Source organism: Pelobates fuscus, chromosome 1 (assembly GCF_036172605.1).
Source record: "Pelobates fuscus isolate aPelFus1 chromosome 1, aPelFus1.pri, whole genome shotgun sequence".
In the NCBI taxonomy this organism is placed as follows: Eukaryota; Metazoa; Chordata; class Amphibia; order Anura; family Pelobatidae; genus Pelobates; species Pelobates fuscus.
The window spans coordinates 210,285,442-210,311,375 of NC_086317.1; the positions used below are offsets into that span (position 1 = coordinate 210,285,442).

The window sequence follows — 25,934 nt, forward strand, 5'->3', positions numbered from 1 at the left end:
TATAGACCCACGTAAGGCAAGGGAGGATATATGGCACTGCGATTAGATAAAACACCGATATTCATGCCATTGCTTTAAAAAAAATTAACATATCACAATGAAACTGTTAATGCAGAGATTTTTTTTAATTATTTTTTTCTTTTGACTTCCGCAGTGTCATTTTATACCTATATTTATTGTTTAGTTTATGGGTACTGGTCGGTTTAGTTTCTGACTCCATAATTTTTTCATTTGTCGTGGACTCATAGAGGGTGATTTTTACAGGGAGTTGCAGTTGCAAGTGTCAAGAAAGTGAGAAAAGGTGCATTGGCTGTTATATATATATATATATATATATATATATATATATATATATATATAAATATATATATATTTATTCTTTATTTTAGTTGTGCATAGGTTAGATTTAGACATACACATTTGCAAAGCCACAACAGCTATTGCAATCTTAATCAAGAGACATAGTATAACAATTGTTTGGCCTTTGCTGACCATGCACTTTTTTTTTTTGTTAAAGTATATATATATCAAGAAAGTACAGATTAGTCGGAAATATCTTGCAATACACATATATATTAAAATTCAACGTAACGTATGGCTAAGCTTAGGAGCCCTGAGAGGCCACGGATGTGGATCTGACACATGCTATATGCACTCCAATCCCTATTCCATGAGCCTGTAGGGTATAGATAAGAGTTAAGAGTTCACATAACTAAACAGGGAGCTAAGCTAAGACGTATGTAATCTAGACATGTAAAGATCTGGTTATGTGTAGAACAAAAAATTAGGAACACAATAAGCTACATCAACTGAAAAGTTGCTAAATAATAGAAAGTGGAAACCACTGGGAGTTAGAGTACGTCTTAGAAGAACATCTTAGAAGAACAGTTAGCCCATACCTCTATACGGGGGAGCTGCTTTTTACTGTCAACAAGCTCATCCTGTGCCTGTCATATAATGCACAGAGCCGTGGTAGTTATGGTCGCCTGGGCCTGGCCTAACTACGAACCCCCTACCCGGGGCCAAAATACGGTCCAAGGACCCTTTTCGTTCAGCGGACTGGGCTTGATTTTGGGGGACCTGTATTTGTTAAGCCTATATTTTTTCAAATTTACAAGTCTATTTAATTTTTCCAATATACAAAAATGACTAGTGTTATTATAGTAGTAGAGTTACGCACATGAAATATATCTGTGTCATTTATACATGAGGAATAAACAGTTGAAGATAAATGTAAGGCTCGGTATGATTCAACAGAGCAAAACAAAAAAAAGAAAAAGAAGAAAATATTTAAAACATGACAATGTTGAGGGAAGCAGTGCACTGACAGTTCCATGAGAACATTTATGGCATTCCAGAGCAGTCCCTGGCATTAGGCAGGTGTCGCTTGGTCAGACAGTTCTGTTGTTTCCCCACGGTCCTTTTCTCTTATGAGGTATCCTCCCTGTTTGTGTCTTCTGGCTTGTTGGCGGCTGGACGGCCCAGCGTGTTAAAGAGGGTCTCAGGATCATCTGTGGAGGTTAGGGCGAATGTTTCTGTGCCTTGCGTGATGGCCAGAGAGCCATCCGCATTCCAGCGGTATTTGATAGAGCAGTCCCGCAGCCTTCTAGCCATTGGGGCTAGCCGTCTCCTTTCCGCTAGGACGATAAATGGAAGGTCACTGTAGATGGAGAGGCTATGGCCCTCAAAACTCATTTGGCCCATAGTTCTGGACTTAGTCATAACAGCAGTCCTCACCGCAATGTCTCTTGTTGTCACAATGATGTCTCTCGGTGCGTCTATTGGTGCTGTTGCAGATTTGCGTACGCGGAAGGCAGCCAGGAGCATTGGCTGTTATATTTATAACATCCATTGCACCTTTTTTATACATCACAACCTTGTATATCGCAAACACGTCACATGCGCTCACTCCCATCACTCCTGGGCGGCAGCAACGACCACAATACACATCAGCCCCAATATATACAGTAAAAATCAAAGAAAAAGTTACCTGCGCTCTCTCCTGAATCCCTATGCATATTTACAGGGCTAGCCTTAGGTGTTCAGGCGCCCTGTGCAAGCTAATCTTGTGGTGCCAACCCCCCACCCCCGTTCACCTAAACATACACAAAGAAGAAAACAAACAGTCTTTGTAACAAACAGTTTTTAAATTACAGATAATTTAAGTGCAAGTGCAAACAAGTACAATAATAAATAACTGCATTGACTGGTAACAATAATGTATATTAAATACAGCAAAAAAAAAAAACCGCTAACTGCAATCTTTTTAACATTGGTTTTTAGAGATAATATAATGTGCACATGCAATAATAACTGGGAACACTGGTAAACAAAATTTACACCTCCTGACAAGTAATATTAATCTGAAGCTCAAAATACAACTTTACGTGCTTTTGTCTTTGCAAACTCATCAATCACGTTCTTCATGTCCAACGTCTTCAAAACATCGCTTTCAATTGATAATACTGATAAAGATGTTAGTCTGTCATCAGTCATTGATGATCTCAGGTATGTTTTAATGAGGTTTAACTTGGAAAAGCTGCGTTCTCCCGACGCCACAGAAACGGGAATTGTTAATAGAATCCGAAACGCTATCCAAATGTTTGGAAATGTGTCAGTCAGGCCATTTCTCATTATGAAATTGAGTATATGGCGGGGTGCTGTGGCATCTTGAGGTAGTAGGCTTTGAATATGCCAAAGCTCCTCTGAAAGATCTAGACCATTAATGTCCGATTGGCTGCTCTTCTCTAATGCCTTTTGTAACTGCAGGCAACATTCCCTTAAGTTTTCTCTTGCTGGAAGATGTCTCATGTTGTATAGACATCTCCATACTTTGTTGTGTTGTTCCATTTGAGTAAAACGCTCCTCCAAAGATTTAGCAGCAGTATCAACCAAAACATAAAAAAAAAATCAATCTTACATTTCTTCGTGGGATCGGTTAAAGGTTCATCTTGGCTTTCGTAATCAAACAAGGCTTTTTTTCTGTGGATACGAGAAGGCTTTTTAAAAACAGGCTCCACATTCACTTTTTCTGCTAATTCCTTTGCAAGCTGGAAGGAGCTTTCAAATCCAGACTCTCTGAAATGTATTTAAAAATTGTGACATTTCTGGATAAGGTTTGAGACTAAAATGATATCAGCAGCCTCATTCTGCATAGCTTTGCTCACAATATTAACTTGGTAAAATATCTCATACCAAACACTCTATGACACAATAAATTTGAACTCCACAATCTGCTGAGATAGTGTGGTAGCCTCATGACAAATGTTCAGTTCAGTGTGGGTTTCATCAGCCAAAACAATTAGTGCTTCTTGTATTTCACAGAGATTATGTCTTAGCGGTTTTAGACAATTTATACGGCATTCTCACCGCGTGGTGCACAAAGGCTTTAAAGTGAGGCCAGAAACGTGGTCAGACAAAATTTTCCATCTCTTTACGGATCCTGAGAGTAGAACATAAAGGCGCTGAATGATCCCAAATAGTAGCATCGATTCCTTGCAGGAGTATACTGCATCTCCAATGACAAGATTGAGACAATGACAGCCACACGGTACAAATACTGCTCTTGGGTTTATGTTTAAAATTTTGGACTGAACTCCGTTGTTTTTTCCTGCCATATTGGCTCCATTGTCATAACCTTGTCCACGACAATTATCAATGTCCAAATTTTTTCCTGAAAAAAATTCAAGGAGGAAATCACTTAATCCTTGTCCAGTTGTATCCTCTACTTTATTGAAACCAAGGAAATGTTCCTTTACTTGAAAATTTCCAGAAATGTCTTCCAAAATCGAATTGTAAAAGACATCTGCTCCTTATGGCTAATATCTGGAGTGCAATCAAGGATAATTGAGAAATATTTAGCATTTCTGCAGAGTTGTAAAATGTCCTCAATTACCTGATTTGCCATAAGATTTATTATTTCATTTTGAATTGTTTTTCCGCAGTAGTGGTGTGCAGTTTCTTTTGATACCCCCCTGCGTAAGTGTTCTGCCATCACACTGTCATATTTTCCTAATAGTTCCACGAGACCTAAAACATTTCCATTATTGGTTGTAAAAAGTCGACCTGAAGAGCCTTTGAAGGCCAGATTATGCTCTGCTAAAAACTGGACAATATTTAACAACCTTTCCTTTCCATCACAGATCTCCAGTGTTGCCTTTCACGGCTTATGAGATTTTGATAGTTTTGGTCAATCGCGTTTTTTGCTTTCCGTCTCAGTTGTGTTTCAGTCCACATCTGCTGGGCTGTAAAATGACCACTGGAGGTTTCATGCTATTTTCAAAATATTTGACATATGTGTCCAGTCATCTGATCCTCCAAGGGCAAGCGATTTTTTTTAGGATTTTTTTTTTTTTTAAATTCTTTATTTTTATTGTGCTGTGAGTAAGAAATAACATAAGCTCTTGGTGCCCCAATAGCATTCCTCGAGCACAGTTTCAAGTATAACATTTGGAACAATAAGATTAACGGCACATTTTTTTTTTTTTTTTTAAACATTACAGTAGTGTTGGTTAGATCAGGATAATTAGTGTAATTGACACGACTGAAACAGGTAATGAACATGCTGAGTTGTTAGATCATCCTAACAGACTAGGGAATTGAAACAGGGAAAAACATGGTTGTTCAACATTTAGCAGGGATTGTACAGTTAGTCTAGGCCTCAAACTCTGCTTATACGATCGATTATTATATTTGCATGAAAGGTGTCACCGTTTTGCATGGGCTAGCGATGGCAGATATGTTTCATGCTGTGACATACAGTATATTTTGCAATGCCATGACAGTAGGGCAAACCGAGATAATCATACAGTTTTACGTTGTCATGGTATATATAAGCAATGCACAATTTTATATTTTAGTCTCGCTCTCACCACGTAGATACATCGCTGTCCTGCATAGTGCCAGTGGTATTAATTAGTACCAACAAGAAAGAATGTAAGCAGGGGGTGAGTGGTTGCTCAATCTAGTATTTTGAACAGGCTCAATCTAAGTGGTTCGGTTCAGTTAATTGTTGCAGCATGCGTGTATAGCAAGTGTGTGTTACAGGGTTGTAGCTTGTTGTGCAGATTAGTTACATGCCGTGGGATAGTGTCTGGCTCGGCCATCTTGTAATGTAGGTAGGGTTACAACACATTTCCTATTGTCTGATGTAGTAGGATATCGTGTAAGACTTTTGGTGTGTGTTGTGGGGGATACCTCTGAAGTGAGCCTGGACAGTGTCACTAGTGTTGCCAGCTAGGTTATCTGATTATGAAGAGAGGCAGGTTTAAGCATATAATTAGATTTACACGGTAGAGCCTTGCAGGGCATTAGACATAGGTAGAGTCCTCATTGTGGAAATACCACCGCAACCAGCACAAGGCACAATGATGTAAGAGAAGAAAAATAAAAATAATAAAAAAAAAATAAAAGAAAAATTGTGGAATCAAACTGAACAAACATGCATATTTATACAGTATTGACTTGTGGGCATGGGTGATACTCAAGCGTCCAAGATCTAGGTGGCAAAGTTCTCCGGCAGCGGAATCAGGCACAGGGCAGACATGCCGCTTGTAGGGAGGTAGTCCAACGTGCGGGCATTTTCGCTGGCTGTCTGTGCTTGAGTTGCAAGGTACTGGCTCAGCTTATGCCCCGGTTCGATCTCAGGCTTAGGGGGTGGTGCGTGGATAGGAGGCAGAGTTCTGGCAATTCCTCCCCACAGCCCCGAGCCGTCGTGAAGGCCTGCGCTTCTGGGTTTCGTACCTGGTCACTGCTTTGGATCCCAGTGGGTGATCGCCGCCTGCGGCATCGGATCTTTAGCGGTGATGGCCGGTGCCCCGGGTGTGCGTCCCCGGTGGCCTTCAGCCCGGGTGGGCCCAGTATGTGGGGTAGTCGCGGTGTCGTGGGGGGTCTTGAACGTCTCCTGCTCTCCTCCCGACCATTTGTTCCCTGGGGTCGTTGCTTTAGGTGCTTCTAGGTGGGCAAAAAGCTTGTTCCATAGGTTGTTGCACGTCTTCGCCATGTGTTGTTGCACACTCTGATTCTGCTCTGTTTCCGCGCCATAGTGAGCACGAGGCAGTTGGTGAGCAGCCATCTTGGGGTACATCTCCCCACCCATGATTCTTGGTATGGCAGGTAGTAGTTCCCAGCCGAGTGTAGTGGTGGTCCGTCGCAGAGACCGGGATGACCCCCGCCGGTCTGGGGGGGGGGGGGGCCAAAGCGCCGGTCGGAGAACCAAGGGGAGCGGCCGTCTCCCCCCAGCTCAAGCTTTCCTAGGCCTCAGGCCTCAGTCGGGTTACTTTGATGCCGGGTTATGTTTTGGAGGGTATCTCCGTGTTCACCGTCTGCATGTGAGTAATATGGGCTCCGATTTAGGGCTGTGTCTGCTTACGGCACGAAGTTGGCTCCGATATTCCGGTCCGGGTGCAGGAGCTCAGACGAAGCACGTCTGATCCGATCGGCGGTCAGGCCCCGCCCCTTTAGGATTTTATTAAAGACACGTAGGCTCATATTATGCATAACTCTTTCTTTATTTCCTCAGCAGCAAAGATAGAGGAATAGAAATATTATTAAAATGAAAAGAAAAAACTGTATAGGCACATAGGCAACCAATCACAGAATAGAGGAAGTAACTGTGTCTCCCACAATCCCCCTCTTTCTTTGCTGCTTCTTCAGACAGATAAGTGTTTTGCTCTTGCTTCTCACATATTGTTCTGATTTATTTGTTGTATCCTGTAACGGATCGCCTGGCACCCCGACTGAGTACCTCCGTTAATGGATGCTCCCAGCGCTTCCTGAGGACTCCAAGCACTCTGGCAGACACCACAATCACCGAACCGATTCAGCATATGAATCTTCTCAAGCATAGGAATACTGTAGACCGTTGAATAGGAACCATACGAATAGGTTTACACTCCTAGCAGTCAACTGGAACAGCATACCATAAATCCTTCCCCCAATAATGAGACGACACTTCACTTTGAGGGTAAAACAGGAACTCTCAACTGGCTCATCCAGCCGGGCTTTTATTTCCAACTCACACATACAGGCCACACCCAGGGGGAGGCATAAAAGAACCAATTAAATAGATGTTACCTCCCACACATCCCCTCCCCTTAGTGTGACACATAATCCCATTATGCATACAGTGTAAAATATACTTTTACACAACTTTCATAACTTTAAAACCATACATCACATTCACATAAAAATACATATCCACAATCAATCCATTCAGGGGAACAACATATTAAAAAATGGCATGAATCCGACCAGGGTTTCAAAAGTTACTAAAAGTATCTTTTGTTCCTTTCTGGCTGGCAGAAAAACATCCCCACAATGCACCCTGGTTTCCTCCCTTCTGCCCTGGAGTTAATTGGAGAAGTAATCCAATTACCCAGGACTAAAGGCAGACTCCATTAACCACATGGTTGCAAAACAACATAAAACACTTTAAAATACATAAAGTCACATTTACACATAGCACACAGACATTTCACCTATCCCCAGATAGCTGGGATCTGCACGCACAAAACTACCGAATAGCGCGCAGATCCTACTCACACAGTACAATTGCCATGGAGCTAAAGTCTTTCCCATAGTCTTTCATTATATGAATAGGCTCCATGGTATGGCTATCTGGGGTATCACATTCCCATAAAGTCTGGTCCATAGTCCAAAGGCAAGAGGCGGGCAATCAGCCCCCTCCAAGGACACGTGGCGAGGTCGGTTTCGCTACACTTCTCCCCTTTCCCCCCCAGACTAACAGGGTACTTGACCTCCTGCCGGTCAGTGCCCTTGTTAGTCCAGCAGCCCACCCACAAGACAGAAACAGCAGTGCAGCCCACCCACAATAAACAGTTACTACACCTGGGTGAGGGAGAATCTTGTCCAGGTTCAGGTGCCTCACCACGGCTGTGTGGGGGACTGGTAGGCTGCCTTGGTAGGTTGCTGAGGGGGCAGAGACCAGCGGTACTCTGTCCTGTTGCCAGCACTACCACGGGAGTAGTCTGGTTGGAGCCTGGTTGCTGGAGACCGACTGTCTCCCCTTTAAATACACCGCTCTGCTGCTGGAGACCGACTGTCTCCCCTTGAGTTACACCGCTCTGCTGCTGGAGACCGACTGTCTCCCCTTGAGTTACACAGCTCTGCTGCTGGAGACCGACTGTCTCCCCTTTAGTTACACAGCTCTGCTGCTGGAGACAGATTGTCTCCCCTTTGGCTAAACAGCCCTGTTGTGGGGGGGGCAGGACCGACCGTCCCTACCCCCTGTGCTGGAAGTGCAGAGACCACTGTCCCATCTGCACAGGTGTGGGGCTTACAGTCTCCCCCTGGTACATTAAGCTGCCGCTGGGGAGAGGTGGTAACCAGCTCCTCTCCCATTAGAACACTCTGCCGCTGGGGAATGGAGACTGGGCTCTCTATTCCCTGTACATTAATGATCCGCCGCTGGGGAGAGGTGGTAACAATCTCCTCTCCCATACATACTTCCCGTCTCTGCGGAGGGAGACCGACTGTCTCTCCTCCCAGCACAGAGTCCTGCTGTGGGGAAAAGGGGGCTGGGCTCTCCATTCCCTGCTGGATACTCTGCCGCTGGGGAATGGAGACTGGGCTCCCAATCCCCAACAAATCACACTGCCGCTGGGGAGGGAGGACGGCCCCTTCAGCTCCCTGTAACTTGGGCGCAGAGACCACGGTCCCATCTGTGCTGGTGTGGGGCTTACTGTCTCCCCTTGGTGTGCTAAGCTGCCGCTGGGGAGAGGGGGTAACAAACTCCTCTCCCTTACACACCTTCAGCCGCTGGGGAGAGGGGATAACAGGCTCCTCTCCCTGCACCGTAGACTGCCGCTGGGGAGCAAGAACGGCACCTTCAGCTCCCTGTAACGCACACTGACGCTGGGGATCTGGGCCGACTGCCCAGCATCCCTGTAGGGCCGGTAGAGAGACCGCAGTCCCATCTCCACCTGCCATCTGTGGGTCTTCCCAGGACCAATTCGTGAGGCCCCGCAACATTTGTGAGTAAGGGCCCGGTGGAGAGACCTTGGTCCCATCTCTACCTGCCTGTTGTGGTTCCTCACAGGACCAGTCTATGAGGACCCCCACTTCGGGTTCCTCCCGCCGCCTCAGGGAAAGACGGCTAACCTCCTCGGATGCAGCCTCTACTCGGCTGCTGTACCGCTCCTGCTGCTGAGCATACTTCCTCTCTTTTGCCAACCGGAATTCTCGGTCCAGCCTTGTGTTTCGCTCAGCCATGACCTGGTTCCAGATCACCCGGCGTGTCTCCATGGGTATATCATCCCCATACTTGGCCACTAGCTGCCTCACCTCGGCCAGCCAATCATCTCCAGAGCCAGAACCTTCCATACTTGTCTGCTCCCAGGGGCGCTGCACGACTGCTAGCGTTGCCCTCAATTTGTAAATCCAAACAGTGTCTCTGAGCTTTACCTCACACTAGGACGCCATCCCACCGCTTGCCACCAATGTAACGGATCGCCTGGCACCCCGACTGAGTACCTCCGTTAATGGATGCTCCCAGCGCTTCCTGAGGACTCCAAGCACTCTGGCAGACACCACAATCACCGAACCGATTCAGCATATGAATCTTCTCAAGCATAGGAATACTGTAGACCGTTGAATAGGAACCATACGAATAGGTTTACACTCCTAGCAGTCAACTGGAACAGCATACCATAAATCCTTCCCCCAATAATGAGACGACACTTCACTTTGAGGGTAAAACAGGAACTCTCAACTGGCTCATCCAGCCGGGCTTTTATTTCCAACTCACACATACAGGCCACACCCAGGGGGAGGCATAAAAGAACCAATTAAATAGATGTTACCTCCCACACATCCCCTCCCCTTAGTGTGACACATAATCCCATTATGCATACAGTGTAAAATATACTTTTACACAACTTTCATAACTTTAAAACCATACATCACATTCACATAAAAATACATATCCACAATCAATCCATTCAGGGGAACAACATATTAAAATGGCATGAATCCGACCAGGGTTTCAAAAGTTACTAAAAGTATCTTTTGTTCCTTTCTGGCTGGCAGAAAAACATCCCCACAATGCACCCTGGTTTCCTCCCTTCTGCCCTGGAGTTAATTGGAGAAGTAATCCAATTACCCAGGACTAAAGGCAGACTCCATTAACCACATGGTTGCAAAACAACATAAAACACTTTAAAATACATAAAGTCACATTTACACATAGCACACAGACATTTCACCTATCCCCAGATAGCTGGGATCTGCACGCACAAAACTACCGAATAGCGCGCAGATCGTACTCACACAGTACAATTGCCATGGAGCTAAAGTCTTTCCCATAGTCTTTCATTATATGAATAGGCTCCATGGTATGGCTATCTGGGGTATCACATTCCCATAAAGTCTGGTCCATAGTCCAAAGGCAAGAGGCGGGCAATCAGCCCCCTCCAAGGACACGTGGCGAGGTCGGTTTCGCTACATATCCCCCCCCAGAGAACTGTCTCTTCCACCAGATCAGGACGAGATGATTTCCGCGGAAGTCGTGGAAATGTTGTCCAAGGGCGCAATAGAGGAATTGCCGTTCGCCGCAAGAGGCTTTACAAACAATTTGTTCCTGGTACCAAAGAAAGGGGGCGGAGTTCGCCCTGTGATAAATCTTTGCCCCCTCAATGCTTTCCTTCGTTACCAACACTTCCAGATGGAGGGTATACACTGTCTCAGAGACCTTCTACGCCAGTCGGATTGGCTGGCCAAACTGGACCTGAAGGACGCTTACTTCACGGTCCCCATTGCTTCCGACTGCAGGGACTATCTCCATTTCACATGGCACGGACGACGCTGGCGCTTCACCTGCCTGCCTTTCGGTCTCTCTTCGGCTCCTTGGTGCTTCACCAAGCTCTTGAAGCTGGTGGTGGCATTCCTCCGAACCCGAGGGGTCCGCCTCATTATTTACCTAGACGACATTCTGATTTTATCCCAGTCGAGAGAGGACCTCCTCCTGCACCTGGAATGGACGACCAACCTTTTGTAAGGTTTGGGATTTCTGATCAACTGGGACAAATCGGTCCTGACCCCCGCCCAGTCCATAAAATTCCTGGGCTTCAAAGTGGATTCCGTCCAACAGTTTCTGTTCCTGCCGGATTCCAAGATGAAAGCCATCCAGAAGGAAATCCGGACGGCTCTTCGTGTCTCGGACTTGTCCGTCAGACAACTGGCGAGAATTATTGGCCTCCTCGCGGCCTCTATTCAGGCGATCTTCCCGGGTCCACTACATTACAGAGCCCTTCAGCGGCTCAAAGGATAGCACCTTCGATCGGGTCACTCCTACGAATCTCGGATACGCTTGGACACGGAGTCCAGAGACGAGTTGGTATGGTGGTTGGCACACATGGAAGCGTGGAACGGGAGAGCCATTTTCGGTTCCGTCCCGGACGTGGTGATAGAGTCCGATGCCAGCTTGCATGGCTGGGGTGCTCGTTGTGGCGACGTTTCCACAGGCGGCAGATGGTCCGACACTGAGAAGTTGCTACACATCAACTGCTTAGAACTCCTAGCAGGGGCCTTCGCGATCCGCAGCCTTACCCCAGAACTGGCGAATTGCTGCGTTCTTCTCAAGATCCAAATTCAGGATGTTGGCGATTCTAGAAAAAGATTTCTGGCAGTTCTGCCTCTACAACAACGAATTGTCCAGACCCGGGATGTGTTCTGCCGTCACCAAGAGGTGACGGCAGAACACATCCCGGGTCTGGACAATTCGGGAGCGGATTGGAATTCCAGACACTTAAGAGACTCTGGGGATTGGCATTCACACGCTTCTGTGTTCCAGAGCCTAGTCAGGTTATGGGAGAAATTCAGGATAGATCTGTTCGCTTCGCGACTGAACACTCAGCTTACCCGATGTTCTACAGTTGGAGGCCGGATCCGGCTGCGGTAGCGACGGACGCCTTTCTCCAGGAATGGCCTCGGGGTCGCCTATACGCATTTCCCCCGTTCAACATGATCGCTTGCACGATCTCGAAGTTGGTTCGCCACTACTGCTGTCTGGCACTTGTCACCCCTCTATGGAGGTCTCGACCATGGTTCCCTCGATTGATGGAGTTGTCGATAGACTACCCTCGATTGATACCGGTCTTCCCAGACCTACTTCTGGATCCGGATGGGAACTCACACGAGCTAGTGTTACAACACCAGTTACCCCTGATGGCGTGGTTCCTTTCAGGGGACCTTGGGTTGTCCCAGACGTTCCGCGAACAACTCTCATGCTCCTCGATAACGCCTGGGCTCCGGGTACACGAGCAGCTTACCGAGCTTCATGGAGATCGTGGTCTGGTTGGTGCCTGGAACGGGCAATGGATCCCGTATCTGCCCCTCTACAGTTGATACTGGAATTCCTCACGTTCCTGTTCGACTCGGGCAAGGCTTATCGCACGATCAACCTTTTCCGATCGGCTATTTCGGCCGGTCATAAGGGTTTAGACGGTTCCCCTGTTGGCAGACATCCTTTTGTGTGTCGCCTTCTGAAGGGTATTCGCCTTGCTCGTCCCCCTCTGCCTCGTTTTTCTGCCTTTTGGGATGTCAACGTTGTGTTGCAGTTCCTATCATCGTGGTATCCTAACCAGGATCTGACTCTCAAGCAGTTGTCATCCAAACTAGTGATGTTACTCTGTTTGATTTCTTGCAAGAGGGTCTCTGACGTCAGGGCCCTGGATTGGGACGCCATTGCCTTTACCCCGGAAGGCGTTACTTTTGACATATCCAGAAGGACTAAGTCGGCATCTAAGTCGTTTACATACCCTAGGTTTTCAGATTGTCCGGCACTCTGTCTGGTGGATTGCCTTAAGGCTTACTTAGACGTTACACGACCCCTTTCAACACCTACCCTGGGACGATGGTTGCGATGGCTATTATCTTCTGCAGGTATAGACACCTCGGTGTTTACACCTCATTCTGTGAGAGGCGCTTCGAAAGCATCTACGGTCGGTTGTCGTATGGAAGACATTATGCGAGCGGCGGATTGGTCTCGAGAATCGACCTTTCGAGAATTCTATTTCAGACCAATTGAACACATCGCATCTCGGGTGATAGCACAGCTTTGAACTTGCATAATATGAGCCTCCGTGTCTTTAATAAAATTACCAGATTTTACTAGTAACATGACGTAAAGTCATGATTTTATTAAAGACACGGAGGCGAGTATTATTCCCTCCCACCCTCCCGGTGTGAATATGGGATATGAGATGCTTTGGAACCCTTCAGGTATGTTACAATTGGTCTATATTTTGATCATTTTTTGTACGGTTTATACGTTTTATTCTAATTACTAATTATGTTGTATTTTCTATTTCAGAATTCAGTTTAGGCTGTGACTCCCGACGGTTGTATTTGGTAAGTCTACAGTTTTGAGTTTGGAAATTACCATATTTCTCTCACTTTTTTAGCTTGAAGTTATCGCATTGTTCCCGTTTTCCTGTTCTGGTCAAGTGGGACATCGTTCATCTTACCTGGTCTTCGGTTTCGCAAGAAAGAGGGGGATTGTGGGAGACACAGGACTTATATAGTTACTTCCTCTATTCTGTGATTGGTTGTCTATGTGCCTATACAGTTATTTCTTTTCATTTTAATAATATTTCTATTCCTCTATCTTTGCTGCTGAGGAAATAAAGAAAGAGTTATGCATAATACTCGCCTCCGTGTCTTTAATAAAATCATGACTTTACGTCATGTTACTAGTAAAATCTGGGAATTGTTATCAAATAATTTACAAGAGAAACAGAATACTTTATTGGCAGATGAGGAGTATACCTACCATCGCCATGTTTGTTCTTCACCACTGTCTAATTTTCTTTTGTAGAAAGCTGAAGAAAAGTGACGATTATAATCATCTTTTTTTAAATCAACATCTTGTACCTGTACAGGACCAACATCTAAACTACTATCAGTATTCTTAGAAATCAATTTTGGCCACAAAGTGGGATCTGTGAAGCTTGAGTTTTCACATGTGCTTATTGTTTCATCAACAGCCACTGAGCCAGAAGGTGTATTCGAATCCTCTTCCAAAGATGTTTTAGATGTTGAAGGCTCACTGAGCTTAAGATGCACATCACTTTGGCTACTGCAGCTTTCTTCATCTTTTTCTTCTGTGGTTTGTAAACCACTAGGTGTTGGTGTTCCAAAATATTTTTTTTATTACTCCAGCACTCTTCTGGTCCTCCAAATCCATAAGGGCCCTTTGTTTTCGATTCTGAGCACCTGACAGTTTTTTGGGACCCATAATGCTGCTTTACGATACAATAAAAAATATATATATTTAAAAGAGAGGCCCTTTAAAGTATAGATACAAAAGAAATGCAAGATTCGCAGCAGCAGTGTACAGATAATATGAATTTCCTAAATGTAGTACGCCAACATTTGCGCCAAATAAAGCATAGATAAACAAAATACCAAGTAACATAGGGCTGCACTAGATACCACCTAGCGATCAAGTGAATAATACATAAAACCCTGTACTGCAGGTATAGATCAACTGAATAACCAGTATACACAACCAGTATAGCAGATGTAGATCAACTGCATTATTCATACAAATCCTTTAGCTCAGGTGTAGATCAAATAGACAACCATGTAACAAAGCATTGCAGGTATTCATCACATGAATAAGACATCCAAACCTTGTATTTCCAGGTATAGATTAAATAACACATGGAAACATAACATTACATGTGTAGAACAACTAAACAAAAATCACATGCTAACACAGTAGTGAAGATATAGATCAACTATAGATCAGCTTCAATGTCACTGTCGGGGGTCTTCAGTGGTGTATCCTGGTTTTGTGCTGCCCTAGGCAGGACAAAACTCAGACCCCCCCCCCCCGCCACCGACCCCCCTCCCCGCCACTCCACCCCCTCCCCCGCCTTCCAAATACACACATTTACTGACAGATACGCATACACTAGCTAACAGACACACACTCACTCACTAACAGACACACACTAACAGACACACACACTCACTCACAGACACACACACACTTACACTAACAGACATACAGACACACACTCACACTAACATACACACACAGACACACACTCACTCACACACACCAACATACACACTAAACAACACACTAACAGACACACACTAACATACACACACTAACAGAGAAACCACTAACACACACTCACTCACTAACAGACACACACTAACAGACAAACACTCACTCACAGACACACACAGACACACTAACAGACACACACACTAATAGACACACTAACAGACACACACTCATACTAACAGACAAACCACTAACAGACAAACCACTAACAGACACACACTCACTAACAGACACACACTAACAAACACACACTCACTCACACAGACACACTAACAGACACACACACTAACAGACATACAGACACACACTCACACTGACACACACACTAAGACACACACACTCACACACACTAACAGACACACACTCACACTAACATACACTCACACTAACAGACAAACCACTAACAGACAAACCACTAACAGACGCACACTCACACTAACATACACACACACTCACACTAGAGATGTGGATTGGCGCAGCATTCCATTTTGGTGCGCACGCACAATAGCCTCCCAAAGCTTTTCTGTGGTGAAAGCATTGGATTTGCAAAAATGATCAAGATGGATTATCTTGCATCCACTGCATTATTCAGCCTAGTCATATATCCCATAGCGTTTACTGCTTTCGATAGATGCAAGAAGCTGTCACTTTCTGAGCCCCCTGCTTTATAAACAATTCATAAAAAACAAGAGAGCGGCTGCACCATGCCATTACAGTAAGCTGCGGTAGCTACAGTGGTGTATCCTGGTTTTGTGCTGCCCTAGGCAGGACAAAACTCAGACCCCCCTCCCCGCCACTCCACCCCCTCCCCCGCCTTCCAAATACACACATTTACTGACAGATACGCATACACTAGCTAACAGACACACACTCACTCACTAACAGACACACACTAACAGACACACACACTCACTCACAGACACACACACAGACACACACTTACACTAACAGACATACAGACACACACTCACACTAACATACACCCACACACTCACACACACTAAACAACACACTAACAGACACAGACACACACTAACATACACACACTAACAGAGAAACCACTAACACACACTCACTCACTAACAGACACACACTAACAGACAAACACTCACACACACACAGACACACTAACAGACACACACACTAATAGACACACTAAACGACACACACTCACACTAACATACACTCACACTAACAGACAAACCACTAACAGACACACACTCACTCACTAACAGACACACACTAACAAACACACACTCACTCACAGACACACTAACAGACACACACACTAACAGACATACAGACACACACACACTAACAGACACACACTCACACACACTAACAGACACACTAAACGACACACTAACAGACACACTCACACTAACATACACTCACACTAACAGACAAACCACTAACAGACGCACACTCACACTAACATACACACACACTCACACTAACATACACAAACAGACACACACTAACAGACACACACACACACACTAACAGACACACACACTAACAGACACACACACACTCACTAACATACACACACACTGACACACACTAACATACACACTCTTTTTCTTTTAAAAATTCAACCCCCCCAGCCTCCTTACCTTTGGGAATGCTGGGGGGGTCTCTTTTTCCCTGAGGGTCCAGTGGCTGCTGGTCAGTCGGGCGGGCGGCGCTGGTGAGGGAGCCCTTCCCCTGAGCTCTCTGCTCAGCTCCTTCGCACGCCGCCTGCAGAGTGATACCGGGAGCCGGAAGATGATGTCATATTATGGCTCCCGGTATCAATCTGCAGGCGGCGTGCGAGGGAGCGGAGCAGAGAGCTCAGGGGAAGTGCTCCCTCGCCAGCGCCGCCCAACAGCCCGCCCGGATTGTCAGTTAGCCGCAAGGCTAACAAGGTATTCGCCTGGGCATTTGGGGGCGGCGTTTTTTGCCGCCCCCTGGAAAATGCCGCCCAAGGCAAATGCCTTGTTTGCCTTGCGGCTAATACGTCCGTGGGGGTCTTTGAGCATTTGGCAAATTCCCAAACAGTGACACTGACACTTTAATAGTATAATCCACAAAGTCAGTTTATGTATTGTAGAAACAAGAGCAATGTTGTCAGTACAATATATTTAACCATTTTACAACACTAAGCATGTATAGCCTCTCCCTCACAATTTCAGGCACACAATATGCCGCCTTCACCAAAACCCTTGGCCACTTCTTCAATAAAACCCCTGCCTCTATTCATCAGACCCTGTCTCCTTCATCAATCCCCAGGCTGCACCCCTTCATCAACCCTTTGCACCCCTTAATCAGACCCTGCCCCCTTAATCAAACCCCTGCCCCCCTTATTTATACCCTGTCATCCATACCCAGTCCCCTGCCCCCCTTAATCATACCCAGTGTCATCCATAGCCAGCCCCCTGCCCTCCTTAACTAGACCCAGTGTCACCCATAGTCAGTCCCCTGCCCCCCTAATTAGACCCAGTGTCACCCATAGCCAGTCCCCTGCCCCCTTTAATTAGACCCAGTGTCACCCATAGCCAGTTCCAGTCCCATGCCCCCCTTAATTAGACCCAGTGTCACCCATAGCCAGTCCCCTGCCCCCCTTAGACCCAGTGTCACCCATAGCCAGTCCCCAGCTCTGCCCCCCTTAATTAGACCCAGTGTCACCCATAGCCAGTCCCTGTCCCCTGCCCCCCTTAATTAGACCCAGTGTCACCCATAGCCAGTCCCCTGCCCCCCCTTAATTAGACCCAGTGTCACCCATAGCCAGTCCCCTGTCCCCCTTAATTAGACCCAGTGTCACCCATAGCAGTCCCCTGCCCCCCCTAATTAGACCCAGTAGCACCCATAGCCAGTCCCAGTCCCCTGCCCCCCTAATTAGACCCAGTAGCACCCATAGCCAGTCCCAGTCCCCTGCCCCCTTTAATTAGACCCAGTGTCACCCATAGCCAGTTCCAGTCCCATGCCCCCCTTAATTAGACCCAGTGTCACCCATAGCCAGTCCCCTGCCCCCCTTAGACCCAGTGTCACCCATAGCCAGTCCCCAGCTCTGCCCCCCTTAATTAGACCCAGTGTCACCCATAGCCAGTCCCTGTCCCCTGCCCCCCTTAATTAGACCCAGTGTCACCCATAGCCAGTCCCCTGCCCCCCTTAATTAGACCCAGTGTCACCCATAGCCAGTCCCCTGTCCCCCTTAATTAGACCCAGTGTCACCCATAGCAGTCCCCTGCCCCCCCTAATTAGACCCAGTAGCACCCATAGCCAGTCCCAGTCCCCTGCCCCCCTAATTAGACCCAGTAGCACCCATAGCCAGTCCCAGTCCCCTGCCCCCCTTAATTAGACCCAGTGTCACTCATAGCCAGTCTCCTGCCCCCCTTAATTAGACCCAGTGTCACCCATAGCCAGTCCCCTGCTCCCCTTAATTAGACCCAGGGTCACCCATAGCCAGTCCCCTGCTTCCCTTAATTAGACCCAGTGTCACCCTTACCCAGTCCCCTGCCCCCCTTAATTAGACCCTGCCCCCATTTAATGAAATATATTAATTTAATTAAATAAGAACAGGTACTTACTTCTTTGAAGGCTGCTGCTCCCTCCATGTCTGCAGAGCACCGGCCTCCGCCCTCACACATTGAGCGGATCCTTCCGCGGCTCTCTGTGAAGGCACAGCACTTGGACGCTGCGCCTGCGCCCCTAAGCTCCTCCTCCACGCTCTGGAACCTGACCTGGCAGCTGCAGCAGCTCAGCTCTCACACAATCTCGGGCCGGCCTGCTGTGAGAGAGAGACTGCGAGCTGTGTCGCCGCCCGGCGCCCCTGTTACCATGGTGCCCTGTGCGGCCGCACAGCTCGCACACCCCAAAGGCTGGCCCTGCATATTTAAACAAATGGAGGTAATTTAGTTACTCCAATGGCCATTGAATGGAATGCCCGCCTGCCAACGTCAAAGCAGACCCCCCTCGGCGGGTCCTACACTGATCTTTCTCCTTGCTTCCTTGAGCTTCTGGCTCATTAGAGATATCCTTGCCATATGTATGTCTTTGTCCCCTCAAGCCGCTCTGTATGTTTCTTTGTCCCCTCGAAGCTTCTCTGTGTCTCTTTGTCCCCCCAAGCTCCTCTGTGTCTCTTTGTCCCTGCCAGCCCCTCTGTGTGTTTCTTTGACCTCCCCCTGCCCATCTACGTATCTTTTTGTCCCCCCAAGCCCTTCGGTGTGCCTTTTTGTCCCCCCATGCAGCACTGAGTCAGGAAGCACCTCCAGTGGCCATCTGAGGAGTGGCCACTTGGAGGTGTCCCGATGGACAATGTAAATACTGCCTTTTCTCTGGAAAGGCAGTGTTTGCATGAAAATGACTGCATATAATGATTATACTCAGCAGAACAACTACATTAAGCTGTAGTTGTTCTGGTGACTATAGTGTCCCTTAGCCATATTTCTAACATGCTGTTAAACGTGATACGAAGCCCTTAATTAGTTGTGCTTGAGACAAGACTTGTTTTGCATATTTGTGGTGTTGTGAGTGATTCTATTCAGGAAGTTGAATAATTTTGAGACTTGAGAAGTCATTATAAGTTGCAATTTCAGTTAAATTTGGGGAAACCACTTGCAGCATTCATTGTGTTGTGCTATCTCAATTACTTTTGTTTGATTTGTTCATTGCAAACAGCTGAAAGTCTGTAAATTTTGACAATATATCTGATTTTCAATGGGGTTGAATAATTTTGATTATAGCTGTATTTGAAGTAGTATATAGTATATGTAAAGTGGTGCATGGTGAATATTTTATCTAGTCCCATATTTTACACTCCTCCGTAAAAAGAGGTAACCTTTGATTGGTATTCATAGATTCTATATATCCTCGTGTGTATACATAGCCATTATGTCATTATTTGAACAAAGAAAAAAACAGTGTACTAACATTGATGAATTATTTGGGGAAGAAGAATTTGTCTTCAACCAAATTGATAGAATGGAAGAAAAGTCCATATTTTTTTTTTTTTTTTTTTTTTTTTTAAATTCTTTATTTATTACAAGGTTTCAACACCATATATAACAGTAACAATATCATATAGAAAATCAAATGAACACATTCAGGCAACAGCAGAGAAAGGAATCTTGCATAAGAGTACAACAAAAAACAGTCGGTAATGGTGGATATGGTGAGCGTACATCAGCCATGAAGGTTCATATAAATATATGGTGTTCCACCCAATTTTAATATACTTGTAAAACAAAGAAAGAAAGAAAGTAATATATTTGACTGGCAACATCACATGAATCATGTTAATCAGAGAAATACTAACACGGCTTCAGTAGAGTCATGTTCTACTTGGGTACATTCCCCACCTTTAGCCCTGAGTATGTGTTTGCCTCTATAGATGCCCCGTTAAATCCAAGGCAAACCCTAGGCGTTCATAGTTCCCTGCAAGGAGGGCTAAGAAGGTACCAGCATATGGAGAGGGAACGAAGGGCCAGTCAGATTTAAAAGAGAGAGAGAGAAAAAAAAATAAAAAAGGAATGAAAGAGAGAAAAAAAAAGGAAATAGGAACAAGAGAAGATAGTAAAGATAAGACTAGAGGGGGGGAGGGGAGGAGAAGGGGGGAAGGGATGTAAAGGGGGAGACGCGGGAATCTAGTTATATAATTGACAATCAGCATGTGTAAGTAAAGTGGTATATAGGATTTTGACGGCAACGAGATGCATGACACCTAAAGGGCCAATCGCGCACTGTATGCCTCCCACCGGGATCCTGAAAGTCCCACGAAAGGATATAATATGGAGTGAGTTAACAGGAAACAGAAAGTCCCATAGAGATAGGGGTATGGGGGAATGAGCCCATCCCTCCCATCTCCTAATCGCCCACTCCACTGTCTATCCATGGTGCCCAGACCTTGTCAAACTTCGCGATTGTGCCTCTGACCTTCGCCGTCAATTTATCCATAAGAAAGGAATCTTAAATTTTTTGCAGAACAACATTTAGTGGGGGAGTAACACTCTGTAGCCACCCTTGTGCTAGGGCTCTCCTAGCAGCTAAATTCACTCTATGTATCAACTTCTGTTCTGTTTTGGACCAGTCCTCCAGAGGTCTGGCCAGAAGGAACACCCAAGGGTCCAGCTTAATCTCTCTATTAAAAATATCTTTCAGTAACTCCGCAACCTGCTTCCAGAATTTTTGGACCTCCAGGCAGTCCCACCACATGTGTAAATAGGTTCCCTTGTGGCCGCAACCTCTCCAGCACAAATCCGTAGACATTTTGTGCATTCTACAAAGTTTTACCGGAGTGGTATACCACCGGAACATGGTCTTGTAAGCTTGTTCCTGCATGGAGACACATATAGACGAAGCCGCCGCTGCCTCCCAGATTTCCTGCCACTCCACACCCTCAAGCTCCTCACCAAGGTCAGCCTCCCATTGGGATGTGTAGGTGAGCGTCCCCCATTCCGATGTGGTAGTACTTAAATGCGAATACATAGCGGCAATAAGACCTTTCGGGAAATGCTCTTTAAGGCACATGTTTTCAAAAAAGGTAAGCGGCGTTAACGCAATAGTTTTAACTGCCGGTGTCTGGGCATAATCCCTGAGATACCTGAAGAAATCAGAAGGGCGCATAGGAGCCCTAGCCTTCAAGTCCTCGAACTGAAGAAGCGAACCGCCTTCGTATAAATGGCATAGACATTGGATACCAGTGCTCTCTATGCCCCTGAAATCTCTAGCATTCAAACCCGGGCTAAAGGCTGTGTTTCTCAGGTACGGAGCTAATGGGGAGAACTGCGGGGATAGCCCATATTTTATTGACGTGGCATCCCCAAGTTTCAAAGAGTTAGAAAAGTCCATATTTGACTGTCAGAGAATACTTGAAAAAACATTAAGTAAGGAGACCAGAATTAAATGGGAAATTGCCACCCTGGAAAAATACATTTGTGAAAAAATCACCCCAAGGGGACTCAGGTTTTTCAAATTCCCTTAATTCGATCAGGAAGATAAAGCATTTATGGACGATTGGGCCACTATGCTTGATTCCTTCTCCTTTGTTATGATGCAAAAAATCATAACTAGGAGGAAACTCACACTAGATAAACTAGATACAGAAATTAATAAGGAACAACATTTTCTTATTAATCATACTAATACAGAAGAATATAAAAAGAACACGGATAAAATCCAATACGTCATAGACAAAGTAGAACAAGAGACTATACAAATTAAAAAGAGTAAATACACACGTGATAAGAATGATTATAAACGTAATGAAGTTAGGACATTTGGAAAAAATCGGAAACCATATAACCATAATACATATGATCAATACAAACACAACTCTTACAATTCACGCCACGCACGCACGCACAAATTACCAACCAAGGTTAAGCCCATTTAGGGACCATTACAATAAGAGACCCAGAGAGAGAATAGAGCCTAAACCTTTCATAAGACCCCATGGGAGAACCCACACACCCAATATGAGAACCCCCATCCAGATGCAAAAAAGAGCAAAATCAGATGAATTTTTAACAGCACAAAGAAAATTTAGACACAATCCCAGGAGAATATCCGACATTTCCACTAACAATAGATTTGAACCTCTTGCAAAAATTTCAAGGGAAGAGGATTTTTGGAGTCTGAGGAACAAAGACACTCACAAATTCCTCTCACGCCAAAAGTCACCAAACAAAAGGCAAAGGAGTACGGAAGAAGGGGAAATAGAGGTGGAGTGGACACACAGAGGAGGAAAGAGGGACAAGCGCAACCCATAAAAAATCAAAAGGAGATCGAAAAAGAAGCAGGTATCTTTAACCTCACCTCCACTACATTGAATTGTACACAAATTCAACTATTACAGAAGGGTCTAAAATTTGCACCCACAAGGAATCTTAATAAATTTGAGATGTATGTAGATCTAAATAAATTTAAACGCACCTTATGTTTGAAAGATTTCTTTCAAAATAATCCTATAACTAATAGTCTAATTACTACAGAAAAGTAGACACACACACGACATTAAAGGAGAAGTCCACTTTTTTTCCAAAACACTTAATTTCAGGAGAAATGACCACCTATAAGAAAATGGTGATGTCGGGTATTAATAAACTAAAAAAAGCAAATTGTTACCAACAAAACCTTCAAAAAGATGAATATAAAGTTCTAAAAAAACTACAGAAAGACAACGACATCATCATCAAACCCGCGGATAGGGGGGGGGGGAGGATAGTCATTTTGAATATCAAAGACTACCACACAGAATGCATAAGGTTACTGAACGACCATACTACCTACACACAACTTTAAGGAGATCCAACTATTGAAATTAAAAATAAATTCTACGATCTCATAACTAGGGGTTTACAAAAGGAGATTTTAAATCAAAAAGAATTTGAATATCTAAATGTAACAAAGATCCCTGTGTTCTATTACCTCCCCAAGGTCCATAAAAACCCTGCAGTTCCACCTGGAAGACCTATTGTCTCAGGTATCAACTCCATATCATGTAGATTTTCGGAGTATGTGGACAAATGCCTCCAGCCTATAGTGCAAGGCATCCCTAGTTATCTTAAAAACACAGGGAACATTCTGAGACATCTGCAGACCATTAAATGGGAACATGATTACTACCTAGTAACTGCCGATGTCAGTTCTCTATATACCATTATCACACACCAAAAGGTGCGGTAAAATTCTTTTTAGAACAATCTCACAAATTTGAACCAGACCAAATTGATTTTATCATTGAAGGGATACAATTCATTTTAACCAGTAATTATTTCTGGTACGATTACACTTTTTATTTACAGGCATGTGGGACGGCGATGGGCACCAGGTTCGCACCTAGCTACGCCAATCTGTTCATGGCAGATTGGGAGCGCCAACATTTACAATTCAATGAGGGCTGGGTAGAGGGCCTGGTGACCTATCGCCGTTACATAGATGACCTGTTTTATATTTGGAAGGGTACAGAAGACACGTTATAAAGCTTTTTAAACCAATTAAATAACAATGAATGGGGCATCATTTTATCCACTAATTTTATTAAACACATGGTTACATTTTTAGATTTGGATATTTTTATTGATAATGAAAAGGTTAAGACCAAAACACATTTTAAAGATGTGGATGTAAACAGCTTTATCCACACCTCAAGCTGTCACTTTTCCCCTTGGCTAAATAGTGTACCTAAATCACAACTTATACGAATTAAAAGAAATTGCAAGGACAATGATACCTTTAAGGAACAAGCAGACAAATTAATTACCTACCTGTTCGATAAGGGCTATAAAAAGGAGAAATTAAACGACACTTACACACAAGTTTTGAAAATTCCACAGAGCACTTTATTACAAGAAAAGATCAAAACACAAAATGAATGTGAAGTGAATTTACCCATTGTATGTAATTATAGTCATAACAATAAGGCATTAAGGAAAATCTTAAGTAAACATTGGCCTATTTTACTCCAGGACCATGCCCTATCCCAGATTTTACCAACAAAACCCAAGATAATATTCAGGGGTGCATCTAATCTAAACAGGCTTTTGGTAAAGAACCACATCAAAAAAACTAAAACCACTACCTTCCTAAATAAAGGAAAGGGCTTCTACGGATGTGGTACTTGTCTTGCGTGCAGGAACACCAACAATAAAAAAAAGACACATCAAGACATTTAAGAATTCTAATGACGATGAGGAATTCCCCATTAAAGAACTCATAACCTGTCACTCAAACAATGTAATATACTTATTGGAATGCCCTTGCGGTTTAAAATAGGTGGGACGCACTAAACGGAATCTACATACTAGGATTGAGGAACACACTAGAAATATAAAGAAAAAATTTGAAGGACACAGCGTATCACACCATTTCACCTTAGCCCATAATAGTGACCTCACTCAACTACTTTTTATGGGTATACAAAAGGTTAGGGGGAATTGGCGGGGAGGTGACCTCAACAAGCTATTGGAACAGAGTGAGATGAGGTGGATATTCAACCTCGGGACTTTAAAACCCCGGGGTTTGAATATAGACTTCGAACTCTGCCATTTCATCTAAATGGGTCCTTTTTCACAGCTTATCATAATTTTTCCACTTTCTTAATCAGTGGCATATTATTTATGCTCCAATACTATAAGCACTGTGAATACCACTTAAAGAATATTGATTTAATCACCTTTTGGGTAAATACCCAATAAGGATATCTATTCAAGCACATATGTATGTAATATTACCTTTTTAATATATGTATCACTAGCACTGTATGCACTTTCAATAATGTAAATATACTAGTTTACTTGCACAATAGTTATACAATATCACTTTGATTCTTATAAACTTTAATACTAGTATTATACATCTTTATTGTCATTATAATTTTCAAGCCTAATTTGCTTTACCAACATCTCTAATTATTTCAGAGGGGGAGGAGCTAAGCGGACGTGCCGTCACGCCTTAGGGCGTGACGAACCGGACACGCCCGCAGACCACTCCCTCCCACTTTCTAAACCCTCCCTCCGACCTGCACGCATGGGAGATGTGCGGCAGGGTCGGAGGGGCTGGGAGGTTCCGGGCGGCGGCTAGGTGACGATCATGTGATTGCGTGACGTCACTTCCGCCAACCGCCCGGTCGGAAGCAAACACTTCCGCCAACCAACGCTGTCCACCAATGAAGGAAAGGACAAATAAAGGCGCCAATAGTACCAACCTATTAAAGGTATACACACATACCCCCCTGCACACATAATATGTAAAATTGAATTTGATTGGACAAAATGCACTAAAGGGGAAGACCCAAATGACATCCAAAATGGAGGATTCAGAGGACCAACATTACAGCTGACTGAAGAAGCTCTATCTG

At 44.7% G+C, this 25,934-nt stretch overlaps 1 protein-coding gene across 1 annotated transcript in view; it reads left to right on the forward strand.

The window, feature by feature from the left end:
* Positions 1–25,934, forward strand: part of EPB41 (erythrocyte membrane protein band 4.1) — a 403,184-nt gene that overhangs the window by 290,668 nt on the left and 86,582 nt on the right. The gene's annotated exons all lie outside the window — the stretch shown is intronic.